The sequence below is a fragment of the Theobroma cacao genome, chromosome 7 (genome assembly GCF_000208745.1).
Source record: "Theobroma cacao cultivar B97-61/B2 chromosome 7, Criollo_cocoa_genome_V2, whole genome shotgun sequence".
Lineage (NCBI taxonomy): Eukaryota > Viridiplantae > Streptophyta > Magnoliopsida > Malvales > Malvaceae > Theobroma > Theobroma cacao.
The window spans coordinates 11357410-11371404 of record NC_030856.1 but is presented as its reverse complement, the minus strand read 5'-3'; positions in this window follow the sequence as shown (position 1 = coordinate 11371404).

Below are 13995 nucleotides of genomic sequence, written 5' to 3'. Positions count from 1 at the left end.
AAATAGCTCGTCTTAACTGATCATCCTTAGGGACACAAATTCGATCTCTNTAAAGGTTGAAGAGTACCTGATGGTTTCTGATGTTCCGTCTTGATTTGTTGGCATGTGAGACATTTTGTTACAAACTTTGTTATATCTCGTTTCATACCCGGCCACCAATAACTTTCTTTAATAGCCCGATACATCTTGGTGCTTCCGGAATGTAAAGCATAGGGGGAAGAATGAGCTTCCTCTAAAATAGCTCGTCTTAACTGATCATCCTTAGGGACACAAAATCGGTCTCTAAGCATCAAAGTACCATCATCGCTGCGTCTAAACTCACTAGTTTCTCCCTCTTGCAGCTTTTGAACTTCCTGTTTCAACCAATCATCAGATTTCTGCAATTCTCTGATTTGATTCAACAATGAAGGTCTCATGACGAAACTAGCAAGTAGGGGTTCATCCTCACCATTATTCAACTGGAACCCTAGAGATTTCATCTCAAGTAATATCGAAAAATAAGAACTCTGAAGTACTACTAATGAATATGAGGATTTACGACTTAAGGCATCCGCTACAACATTTGCTTTTCCCGGATGATAATCAATCACTAAGTCATAATCCCTAATCAAAATCTAAATTAAATCTAATTTAAAGACTATCAATCACTTAAACTTTAACCAATAATAACTATAATTCTAGAATTTAGATTTGATCAATGGAATTCCTATGAATAACTAATGATTGATTGATTGATTTAGCTTATCTTTTTAAGATTAATGACTAGATTACCTAAGGTGTATGAAGTTTCCTTTTGAAATACAACACATGTATTTATATTAATCTTATGTCTACTTTCATGTTCAGAAGCATTAATATAAACCTATTAAGTTCTATGGTAATCTATGCATTCGGTCATGTAGCGACTTACGCATGCAAGAATCATACAATGTCACAAAGGAGTGTTTTTATTTCTAAAGAACACTTTCCCTAAATGTAATGTCTTAATGAACTAATTATATGTTTTATCTTTAGATCCATCACATAACACGTTCAACATGCAAACAATGATCTGTTATTCACAAGAATTAAGCCCTAAGACAATAGATAAATCTTAACAAGAATAAGTTCAAATCAATCATCTAAAAGCAATCACAGGAAAAACAAAAGACTTCATCTAAACCCTAGAATGAGAAATTTAGCTACTCATTGAACAAGAATCAAACACAATCTTTATCAAAATAAATCCAAAAGTAATCATCTTAACAAATAACAATCTTAAAAAAAGTAGAAAAAAAATTCAAGAAAAATCATTAAAGCTTGAATGAATGCTTCAAATCTTGAATCCTTGATTTGAAATCTTCACTCTCCTTTTTTAATTCTTCTCACTCAAATCTCTCCTCTTTCCTTAGAGTTTTCCTCCCTTTCCAACTCCCTTAGCAGCTGCTTAAATAAATAGCCCAAGTTATTTATTGCCACATAAACTTTATCCTAACAAAGAGTTTTAAATTAATTTAACTTTTAACTTGTAATAACTCATTTAGATAAACCTCTAGCTCAACTTGAATTCCACCAGATCACATTGCCAATCTCCTTATCAATTTGAATTAAATCTGGAAACTCATTTGATTAGAAGTCCATTGTTCCTCAAATTTAATTCACATTGTCTAGCAACTTCTAATGAATTTTTCTCCTTTATCCAATTTGAACTAGGCAAAACAATATACATAAGAATTGTAGCACTGATTCTTAGCTTTACAATGCCTCTAGAAACACGTCATTTGGACCTCTAGAGTGGAAGTTATGCACAACTTACCAAAATAGGTCTAAACGCATGGCTTTTTCTATATCAAATGTCACGCCCCAGAACTCCCCATCGGGCCCGTGACAACCGCCACGAAGCCTCGACAGACATTTTTCACCCCGAATGCCAATTGAAACCTCGCAAGGCTTTCGTATCAGCTTCCGCATCTCCCCAGTGAGCGACAGTTATTAAATCTCGTATTTCAAGAAATCATAAGTCGTTTCTAAATCAAAACAATAAAATATTATTTTTTGGCTCACAGGGGCATTTTCATCATTTTTCTTCGAAAATACCGAAAACCCGCCAAAAACATGGTGTAAAAGCTAAATATGTTCATACATACTTTAAATTAAATAACTAAAGTATAAAATTACTTTTACAATGACACGTGGGCCCCCAACTAACCAATAAGATGCAAGTTTGTGAACCTACAATTTTGTCGATGCAAGGCTAACTGAAGTCCTTGATGCAATCGGCTATCTACCGGCTATCCCGAGCCTGAAATGTGGGGATTTGAAGGTGGTGAGATTATAAAATCCCAGTGAGTAAACAGACACCATCTAAACTATCTAAAGGCAAGTAAATGGAGACGAATTAAAATATTCTTTTCCAATATATGTTTCATAACATGAATATTCAGTTTACTCAATTAATCAACATGGCTTATATATCTCACAAAACTTGGCTCCTGCCAAAATCATTCTCGCGGGTACCTTCGTCAAGATATCCCACTAAGACCGCCAAGGCTGTTAAAAATTCATATCTCGCATAAAACTCATTTTTCATTGAACATCACAGCCGTTCCTTGGCGTTGGCTGAGTCTCACTCTCACGTGGTGGTTAACGTGAAGTGCACTCAAAAAGCCCACCTCAGGAGATACCCTACCCGCCTCTACGACCAAGGTGAGAATATAAAGGAGTTTACCGTGCCCCCTCTAATAGACTGGTCCACGGAACCCCCCACCACTGCACTAGCTAATCTTCAATCCACCAATTGATCAAATCTCAAAGGCATAGCATGGCAATTACAATACTAACCAATTTATCAAGGCAAAACAGACAATTCATATTTTTCAACACAAGTATGAATTCAGCCAATCATGCCAATTTATCACAAGCCATTTTATTTAAAACCATAAATTTACAACACAAGCAAGCAGTCTCCAATTACTCTATTTTCAAAACTAGTATTCAATTTTCCAAAAAATTTATAAAATCATTTTATAAAATCACAATTTCTCCTAAAACATAGCAATTTACCATTTAAACCCATTTTCCATAAAATCACACAATTGTATAAAACTACTCTAGATAATTAAGACGATAATAAGTTCACTCACTGTTCTAGGAGTCGATATACTTCTAACCCTAGTCTTCAAGCACAATCCTTGTACTTTTACCAGTGTAATTTGCTCACCACCTATCCACAATGTACAATACATTATTCACCACATTAATGCTTGAACATTATAAAATCAATTCAGGCTCGGTGTATATACATGATATGAAGTGCAAAATATCTAAATTTTGCCTAAACGCGATGGTAGCCTATTTTGGTCTTTTACCCGATAAATCGATATACGCGTCCGTTTAAACTCCAAATTAAATTTTTTTTCAGTTTCCATACCTCAATTGCACCCAAATTGACTTAATGTCCCTCAGTGTGGTGCAAATTATCAGTCCCGACAACAAATTACGAAAATACCCCTAGTGGGTAAAAATTCGTATTTTTGCTTCGAAAATTCTTATTATTTTTTTAGGCTCATAATTCATCATTATTCATCATAATTCCTCAAATAAACATCAAGATCAGCAGCCAATATTCCCCTAGAAAATTCGACCAATAATGGTAATGGAGGAAAATGAATTCTTTTCTTGTTGTTTTGTTTCTAAATATGCTAAACTAACTTAAAATCAAATTAATCTAACTTCATTCTCTCTCCATACCCATTTGGGCAGCCATGAATTCACCATGAAAACATGAAATCTAACCATGGAAAATAAGGAGAAAAGCATAGGAAAGGTAGATCACAAGTCAAAATCAAGAAATTTTACCTTTGATTGCTTGATTCCTTGAAATCCCACACTTTTTCTTCAATTTTCCCACCTAGGTTTTTGTTCTTTCTTTGTTCTTCTTCACTTTATGTGGTGGCCGGCCAAAATGAAGAAATAAGCTGATTTTTGCTGATTTTAAAGCTAAAAAAAATAATGGATATTAACATGCCATGTGTCACCATTTCATTGGTCCATTTTTATTTCTTAACTATTAAGCTTTCTCACTCCACCACTTAAAATCCTTCAAATATCCATAACTTAAATAAAATTCTCAGACTTATCCAAAGTCTTGGTGAAGTAATTTTTGAAATTCACTTTTGCTCCCGTAAAAGTCAAAAATTACATTTTTACCCCAAAATTTGAAAAATTGCCCATAGACATATTTTTCATCCCTTATACTCATACCATTCTCCAATTTGTCAAATGTGATCTAAATTCTCTCAAAATCTCAAATTTTGTTCGCGGGTGGCAAAATTATGATTTTTGCCCCTACACTCCAAAAATCACCGGAATTAAACTTTTTCACTCCAAACCCTCAAATTATACTCCAATACTCAAATCATACTCCAATAAGTTAATATGGGGTCAAAAAAAAACTTTTCTAAACATTTCCATTTTGTCCCCAAGTGACAAATGACCATTTTGCCCCTAGATAGTGAAAATTTGGGTTTAACTCCAAATTGATCCTCGAACTCCGAATTACCATTTTGAGTCATTTGTGAATTGTGAAACTCTTAATTTCACCTTAAAATTCCTATTTGAACTAGTTCGAGGCTTAATCAACTTAATGGTACAATTAGGGGTAATATCGTCTTTTAACGATTCCTCGAACTTCTTAAATATGCAAACATTCTATTGAGCATGTAAATGACGTTGTAATTATTTTATAGAATAGGGTTTGACATCAAAGGTTGATTGGCCAAAATTTCCTTTATTTACTTGCCTATCAAGCTCAAATCAAAACAAAAACTAGATAAACCTCGACGCCTTTTCCCACTTTCTCTCTCAACTTTCAGCAATGCTTTTACTCTCTCTTTCACTAAAAAACTCCATTTTTGAAGATTCTAAGCTTAGTTTTGGGTTTTAAACCACAAATGTAGTGTTTTCAAGTTTTAAACTCTTAAATCCTTGATTTCTAGCATTGATTTTAATCCTTTCAATAGATTTCTTTTCCTTTCAAAGAAGCTAAGATTTTCTATGGGTTTCTCTTGCTAATAGCTCACCAAGGTAATGGAGAAATAAAGGTTTAAGTTCTTATATTATTAGTTAGTTGAAGAACAGCAAATTTAAAGCTAGAAAATTTGTATTAGGTGAACTCAAGTAAGTTTCGAATTAACTTAATTGAATACTACGGAATTTATAGCTTAAGTAACAATTATGATGATTGTTGAATGCTTTAGGCGTTGTTGAAACTTCAAGAAATTGGCTAGAGTGAAATGTTGATTTGTTTGCTTATTGGTAAAGGTCAAGTTTTCGAGGTGAGTGGATACACTTTTTTAAGTATTTTAATATGTAAAGCTAAGCATGATTTATTGAATTGTTTGTCTTGTATGATTTAGATGCTATCTTTATAACGATAAATCATTATGTCTAAATCCAATGTTTTAGAAAGAAGTTTTCGAATCTAATTACATATGTAAATATCTTTATTGTGTATTAGTTTTAACAAGGGGTGACAAGTCATTCCAAATGGTTTCCTTCAAAATGAATTCAACATAGTATATTAAGTATGAAATGCAAGTATATTTAGATGAGATACCAAGGTGGATGTATGCATTCCCACCCGTATGATTAAGAAATGATTATGAGACATGTATATAAGTATGTGATGAATGATATTGAGTCCAGACCTGTCAATGTAGGCCAGCTCAGCCAAACTTGGCCCCAACCCTTGTGGGCTGAAAAAATATGGGTCGGGCAGGGTTAGCCCATTTTTTATATGGGCTGTGAAATTCCCAACCTAGCCCACCCCTTGCTAGCCCGTGTGCTGGGTTGGGCCAGCCAATTTCTTTTTAAAAAAATTATTTTTATAATTTTACTTAATAAATTTTCTATTAATTCAATTATTTTATGATTTAATTCATAAATTAAAATTATTAATTTGATAAGTAAAGATTAAATACATTAAAATATATAAAATAAGTAATATTATTGGTAATTAAATTATTAATTTTATTTAGTTAAATATATAAAATTATTAATTTTTTTAGCCCATAGGGGTAGCCAGCCCCAGCCCACCAATTTGGTGGGCTAGCCCATTTAGGCTCGGTTTAAATATGGACCTAAATTTTCAAACCCAACCCACCCCATATTAAATGAAAAATGGGTTGGCCCAATGGGCCAGGCCCATTTTGACAAGTATAACTGAGTCTAGTATGTGAAGTAGTACCACACACAAGATGAGATAAGTACGATTATGTTTTATGAACTATAGTGAATTACAATGTTGAGATTATGATGTTGCAAGTTATGGAAATGTTAAACGTTATATGTCTATGAAGGCCTTGGTGTGGGGTGTCGTACCAAACATAGCTATACATAGCCATGAGTTAGAGCGATATACCACTCAATCCTAATCCAAGATAATGGGGATTGAACCATTATCCTTAGTTGTTCAAGATAACTATACCATTATCCTCGGTTATCCTACATAGTGGAGATTATACTACTATTGTCACAACCCGAAACTCCCATCGAGCCCGTGACAACCTCCGCGACATCCCAATAGGCACTCATTACCCCGAATGCTGATCGAAACCTCGTAAGACTTAGCATTTGCTTCTGGATCTCCCCGGTGAGCGACAATTATTAAATCTCGCATTCCACAAAACTCATAAGTCGTTTTCAAATCAAAACAATAAATATTATTTTCTGGCTCACATGGGCATTTTTGTCATTTTTCTTCGAAAATACCAAAACCCGCTAAAAACATGGTGTGTGGGTGAAAAACACATGTTTCATAATTAAAAGTAAATTTAGATGTCTAAACTAATAATTTGAAATGAAATTATAATTGTTTGAATAAAATAATAATTTTTAATAAAATATTCTATTTTCTAAATAAAAAAATAATATTTATAGAGAAATTCGTAATTTAATTTCTGTAGTGTAAAAGCTAAATATATTCATACGTACTTTAAAGCAAATGACTGAAATATAAAATTACTTTTACAGTGACACGTGGGCCCCCAACTAACCAATAAGCTACGAGTCTGTGAATCTACAATTTTGTCGATGCAAGGTTAACTGAAGTCCTTGATGCAATCGGCTATCTACCAGCTATCCCGAGCCTGAAATGTGGAGAATTAAGGGTGGTGAGATTATAAAATCCTAGTGAGTAAACATATACCATCTAAATCATCTAAAGTCGAGTAAATGAAGACAAGTAAGATATTCCATTCCAGTATGTTTTTCATAACATCAATAATCAATTTACTCAAATAATCAACTTGGCTTATGTATTTCACAAAACTTGGCTCCTACCAAAATCATTTCCAAGGATGCCTTGGCCTAGGCATCTGACCGAGACTACCAAGACTGTTAAATGTCTTTATATTTGAAATTCTAGCCATGCCTTGGCATTGGCCGAGTCTCACTCTCACGCGGTGGTCCACGTGAAGTGCACTCAAATCTTTACCTCTAGAGAAACCTTACACACGGCTCTCTAATCGAGGGAAGGTATATCTGATTCGGTGCCCCCTCTCTTAGGCTGGTCCACAGAACCTCCACTGCAGGGATTATGAATTATTATATCTACCACCTGATTTATAAAATCCTTTTCTGCATGACATGGCAATTTATCGCGATCTAGCCTCTAAAGGCTGAATACATAGTATATATAATTTTGATACAAACACAAACTTTGCCATTCATGCTTACATATTGCTATAAGCCATATAATTTAAAACACAATTTATAAGACAAGCGAGTAGTCTCCAATTACTCTACTTTCAAAACCAGTATTCAATTTTCTAGAAAATTTATAAAATCACAATTTTTCCTAAAACATAGCAATTTACCATTTAAACCCATTTTCTATAAAATCACACAATTGAATAAAACTACTCTAGATAATTAAGACGATAATAAGTTTACTCACAGTTCTAGGAGTCGATGTACTCCTAATCCCAGTCTTCAAGCATAATCTTTGTACTTTTACCAGTGTAATTTGCTCACCACCTATCCATAATGTACAATACATAATTCACCACATTAATGCTTGACCATTATAAATCAATTCAAACTCGGTGTATATGCATAATATGACATGCAACTTATCCGACTATCGCTTAAATGCGGTGCTGACCTAATTCGACCTATTACCCGATTAAGTGACAATTGTGTCCAATTTAGCTCCAAATTGCTCCATTTCATTTCTAATACCTCAATTCACCAAACATTATTCAAATAACACAATTTCAGCATCAAAACCCTCCCATTTCTTCATGGAAAAATTTGGCCATTATAGTGCACTAACACCGTGATTTTCCTACTTAATTTTCTCACCATTATTCATCATTTTCTAAGCCATTTCTCTTGAAATAATAACAATCCATCTCCCACACATATCAAGGAAGATTCGGCCATGAAGATTCATGGGGAAAATGGATTCCTTTCTTGTTGTTTTGCTTCTAAATATGCTAAACTAACTAAAAACACTAACATAACTTAAAATCAAATCAATCCAACATCTTTCTCTCTCCTTACCCATTTTGACCAGTCATGAATTCATCATGAAAACATGTAATTTAAGCATGGAAAATAAGGAGAAATGCTTAAGAAAAATAGATTTCAAGCTTAAGCTGAAAAATCCTACCTTTTTCACTTGTTTTCCTTGATTTTCCACACTTTTTCTCTTGAAATTCTTCACCTAGGGTCTGTTCTTCATTTCTTTCCCTCTCTTCCTTGCTTGGCCGAATATTTGGAGAGATAATGGGCTGATTTATGCTGAATTTTAAGTTAAATAATAAAATATCCTAAGCTTGACACATGGCATGTTTCCATTGGTCCATTTTTAAAACTTTAAAAATTTAAAACCTTTTATCTCCACCACATGATTAGTCAAAGGTCAAAATGAGGATAAGGGAATACCATGTGCTGGACAAATGTCCTGGTGGTAGAAAATTACAATTTTACCCCTAGGTGGCAAAATTACCATTTTACCCCTAAGATGGCAAAATTACCATTTTACCCCTATACTCCAAATTATACCGAAATTAAAATTTTTCACTTCTAAACCTCAATTTATGTTCTAAATAGTCAATCTTGATCAATCTTAGTCAAAATTTCATCCAACACTCACATCTTAATCTCGGGTGGCAAAATGACCATTTTGCCCCTAGATAGTGAAAATTTCAGTTTGACTCCAAATTGATCCCCGAACTCCAAATCACCACTTTAAATCATTCTTGGACTGTGAAACTCTTAATTTCACGTAAAAGTTCATATTTGAACTAGTTCGAGACTTAATCGACTTAATGGTACCATTAAGGGCAATATCGTCTTTTGACGATTTCTTGAACTTTCTAAATATACAAACATTTTATTGAGCATGTAAATGACATCGTAATTATTTTATAGAACAAGGTTTGACAGCTATCGTTATCCTAGATAGTGGAGATAGAACCATTGTTCTTAATGGGTTTCAAGATGAATTTTTTTAGAATAGATATGCTAGATTTATGGAAAGACTAAGTTCTAAGCTATGAATGTGAATGATGTGTTAAATAGTTGAAAAGTGATGCTTATGGTTGAGTCCAAGTGAGATCTTAGGCTACATGATTATCCTTAAGTATAGGAATTGAAGTAGAGTTGGAAAATGTAGAAAAGTACCCAAAATCTGGGTTTTATGAGGGAAGTATCGATACTTGTTTGATACTTGAAGAACAAGTAATGATGCTTAGTACACAGAATGCCTTAAGAAGCTTTTTGTGTAGAAAGTATCAATACTTATAGTTTAGAGAGCATTTTAGAGTAAAAGTATCGACACTTTAGGCACAGAACAGTGGTTTCACTCCTTTTTCACGAGGTTTTCAAGTGTTTCCAACTTCCATTTCATTCTAAACTTTTATGCAACTTTAGTTTTAACTAAAATCCACTAAAATGGTCTTGAACAACATTATTTTCAAGTATTTGAAGGAAACATATGAAATTTATTATTGTCATGATTATGCAAATTATGAATTATGCAAAAGCTCCTCCCCTTGGCTTATCCCTTTCACGTATTCACTCACAAAATCTTTATGACTCTGATTTTTTTAGGCCAAGACTGACCTTATCCTTTCCCCCACTAGATTTTTCTTTTTCTTCATCCATGCTCTACGCCATTCTTGAAGCTTCCATTCCATTTTCTCTTTATCCACCATGAAATCAAGTTTTCTTCACTTTCCTTTCCATGTTTTCTTTTCCTTTCTTCTCCAAACTTCTTGAGCACTAAATTTACAGCCTTTAACCCCAATTTCCAGCACATCTGAACCCTAGAAGGAGAAGAAAGAAAAAGAGAGAAAAGAAGAAAAAGCTTGGTTTTGGTGATTCAAGCAAAGAACGGTAAGAATTCTTGTTTTTGGCTTAAGTAGTCTTTGAAAATGAGTTAGTGACTTAGAGAAATGTCTTGTGGCAGCAAAGATTGGCTTGATTAAAGAAAAATTGATAACATGTAAGCCAATAAACCCATGGGTACATGAAGGACTCAAAGTGGAAAAAGAAAACGGTAAGCTTAACACTATGTTTTAAAGCCTACGATTAGTTGAATATTGTGAGGAATTATGGTTGTTGAAAGGATCTATTTGCATAAGTTAGTTGAAAATTGTTAAGATTGTATGGCATGTTGTTTGAAAGAAATGAAAAATGAATATTGTGGATGGAGGATTAAGAAACAAACTATTGAAAGTTAGATAGATAACGATACGTGTAAACTAGGAAATAATCGAGTGAAAGTGAGAATGATTGTTGCTGCCATATATGTGGATTATGTGTGAAAATATAAAATGGATTTAGGTGAAAATTATTTATAAAGGTTGAAATAGACACGTGACATCATAGTTAAGTTGCCGATGATATAATTTAAGGAATTACGTAAGCAATGGATATAAGTAATTTTAGTAAAAATGTATTATGATGTGAGTTAATTGAAGATAGTTTCATGATAGGATGAAAAATATAAATTTTAGTAAGGATTAATTGATTGAAGTGCTGCCCGTGTACGTATATAATTAAATATATTGAGTTCGTATTATTGTTAGGCAGTGTAAAGATAAGGTTAGAGTACTATGGTGGCATGCCGGAGTAAACAACGAGCAACCGGCCAGTGAAAATAATCAGAGACACCTCTGATCAAATAGCAATGTAATATCCCACTATCATAAGGTGAGTGAACTTGCATAAAATATTTTGGGAGTAAGGCACATGTGGTTGATTAAGACATTTTAATTGTTTTTCTATAAAAATGCATGGGAACAAGCCTTTAGTGAAATGTTTTTGTGATGTGGAACATGATTGTGATGAATCTATGTACCTCTATATGATACTGATATGTATATGTAAAAAATAATAATAATATATGATTGTCGTAACATGTGAGTCCGGGAATCCGACCGTCAAATGTGAGTGAAAACTCTAAAACTTAGGAGTCGCCACCAATCTTTTTTCCTAGGTGTGATTGGCCACCTATTGACTCAATTCTAATCGACAAAGTTTTAAATTAATTTTAAGCTCGCCGAAAGAATCTTAAATTGGTCTACGTTTTTTGAAATCTAGGTTCGGGAGTACAGTTACGCCCAAGGAATGATTAGCACCCCAGAAACGCCCGTTCCATGAACGGTACCATTTTTAGATTATCCTATTAGGCTTTATTTTTTTAAGTTCATTTTACTTTCTTAGCTATTATTCACTTATTTTATCTCCTATTCAACCTAAAATGGAATGCAAATATGAGGTAAGATGAAATGCATGGTATGAGATGAAAAATGTCGGACGAATAACCTTTTATCGAGGACGTTCTCCCGAATCCGCCCATCATACTAGTGGGATCCGGGGTGTTCTCTCACCTAATAAATTATCCGAGAAATTCATCTTTGCAAATTTGACGAACAAGTCCATCATCGGGGTTATCGTACGTTTTTCTTTTTAAAAAAATAATATTTTCGTGAATAATGAACCTATTACGAGCAAAAGCCTTTTTATTAAAGATGTTTCCCGAGCTCTCCCATCATACTGGTGGGACCCAGGGACATCCTTTCACCTAGGGAGTTTTTCAAGAGAAACTCGCCCTCGCAAGATCTTCGAAAAATCCCATCATCGGGACTTAACTCGTGAGCAAAAATATCTATATGCAATGATATGCATGATGCAATAGAAATATATATTATGTTTGTGAAGTTTATTTTATTTTATTTTTTTATTATTATATTTTTATTTTTCATTATATTTTTTTATTTATTTAAAATTAAAAATCTCGAAACCTTAAAATCAAGGCCCTCCCATCATACTGGTGGAGCCTTAATTCGGATTTCGAACCTAGGGAAAATTAGCCTAGGATTGTGACTTCTCGCATCCCGACCGATCATCCCATCATCGGTATTAGCCAAGTAATATGCCATTATTTTAATTAGTGACTTTAAATAAAACTAAAAGCAAGCCTTTTAAATTTAGAGACCTAAATTGGACCTAAACTAAAAAATAAATGGCCCAATAAATATACAATAAGCAAATAACCCAAAACTAAATTAATAAAAATTAATGGCCCAATGAACATAATAAACCAATAACATAATAGTATTCCAAGTAATAAGGTTCAAAGGAGTCCATACCAAATTCGGACTATTGAAGCCCAACGTCCAAGAAACCCAATGACTCCTTTTGGGTCTAGATCGACCCGCTTTACAGTCTCCCTTAAAGTCTAAAACGGCACCGTTTCAAGCGTCTGGGAAGAGCTTTTCTGAATTCTCCCAAAACTACGCCGTTTTGCCTCAAAGCCCTAAGTATAAAAGTATTCTTTTCCTCCTCTCTTCCTCATTTCCTTCACCATTTTCTCTTTCTAGAAACAAATCTCTCTGCCTTCTCTCTAGAATCTCACCACCTTCCCCTCTCACTAACTCTTTCTTCACCGGCTACCGCCCAAGACTAGTAGCACCGCCAGTTACCCTGACCGACCTTTGTTCTCTCCTCTAACCGGCGTCGATTGGGCTTTGCTCCCTTCCGGCGTCGGCTCCCAAAAGCAAATCTCCCTCCTTCACGTCGCCGACGATTCCCAAGCCAACTCACCTTGCCACTGGTTTTCTCTCTATCTCAATACCACAAGTTACCAAGTCCTCTTCTGCTTTCACTGCCCATATCCAGCTTTGCTCCCTTTGTCGGCGACAAGCAAGACCCCAAAACCACCCAAAACTCCAGATCTCTCCACAAAAACCCCGAAATCCCTAAAAAAAAAAAACTAAAAATCCCCTAACAAAAACAAGCTATTTACCTTACCTCTCTGTAATTTTTGATGTTTTTTTTTTTGTTTTCTTCTAGTATTTTTTTGATGGTGGATTATAGTTTTTTGCTACTAGAACCCATAGGTTTTTCTTGATTTTTTTTTGTTACTGTGGCTAGGTATTTTTTTGCTGCTAGAAACTAGGGATTTTTTTATTGATAGTTGATTACTGGGTTCTTTGATTTTTGGCCCGGGATCCCCCTTGCTACAGTGCCCCCTTTATACTTGGCTGAAGGGGGCACGCTCCCACTACTCTACCAGACGTGAATTTTTCGCATCTAGCAGGGTGAGGGTGGTGCTTAGTAGGGCGCGTGTGCACCCTGCCAGTCTTACCTCTTTTTTTAAAAAAACAATATAGTGTCTACAATGATATGTATTGTTAAGTAATTTTATATAATTGATGTAACCGTCCATGTGCGGAGTGGGCAGTGCACATGCTGGTTGAATGACAATGTTGTGACAATTACAATCATGCATGTGAGGAGTGGGCATTGCACATGCCGATTGAATGACAATGTTGTGACAATTACAACCGTGCATGTGCGAAGTGGGAAGTGCACATGCCGACTATGATGTGCGTGTAAGGAGTGTACGTTGGCTGAGTGAGGCGATGGTATTCGTGTTTATATAGATATATATATATATATATATATATATATATATTATATATATATATATATGTCATT